This window comes from Theobroma umbraticum, unplaced genomic scaffold (genome assembly GCF_002168275.2).
Source record: "Theobroma umbraticum cultivar Fairchild unplaced genomic scaffold, ASM216827v3 scaffold_50.0, whole genome shotgun sequence".
NCBI lineage: Eukaryota > Viridiplantae > Streptophyta > Magnoliopsida > Malvales > Malvaceae > Theobroma > Theobroma umbraticum.
The window spans coordinates 660573-661217 of record NW_018397261.1 but is presented as its reverse complement, the minus strand read 5'-3'; positions in this window follow the sequence as shown (position 1 = coordinate 661217).

Genomic DNA, 645 nt, shown 5'->3' with positions numbered 1-645 from the left:
AAAAGCAACATGAAGCTATGAATGCTCTTGGATATTATCCTAAACCTTAGATAAATATTTGAAAAGGAAAGTCGCATAGAAATATTTGACATTTCAAGGGAATTGTTCTGATGTAAGATGTTTGAGAAAAGCCTAGTAAGGCCTCATGGGCTTATAATGATAGGATATATCAATCGACTTAAGCAGTTGGGTTAGGTTATGGATCATGATTTGAGCATAGACCCTATACTTTCTTCGCTACCAAAGAGCTATTCATAGTTTGTGTTGAACTTCAACATGAGCAAGATTGGGGTAACCTTATCGGGAGTATTAAACATTATTACACAAGCTGAGAATACCATTACAAAAGTGAAGCCTTCAATTCAGCTTGTCTCTTCTAAGAAAAATAACAAAAGAAAATTTTCTAAGAAAGACAAGGATGAAAAGGCATTAACTTTGAAAAATATGAATCCTACGGGAGGAGTGAAGAAGGACAAGGACAATGACAAATGAAATTTTTGCAGCAAACTAGGACATTACAGGTGCAATTACAAAGATTATCTTGAATCCATCAAATGGAAGAAACAAAAGGAAGCTTCCACTTTAGGTATGTATCACATGATGATTTATTTTTCACTTTTTGGTATATGATACCTTACTCTTTAT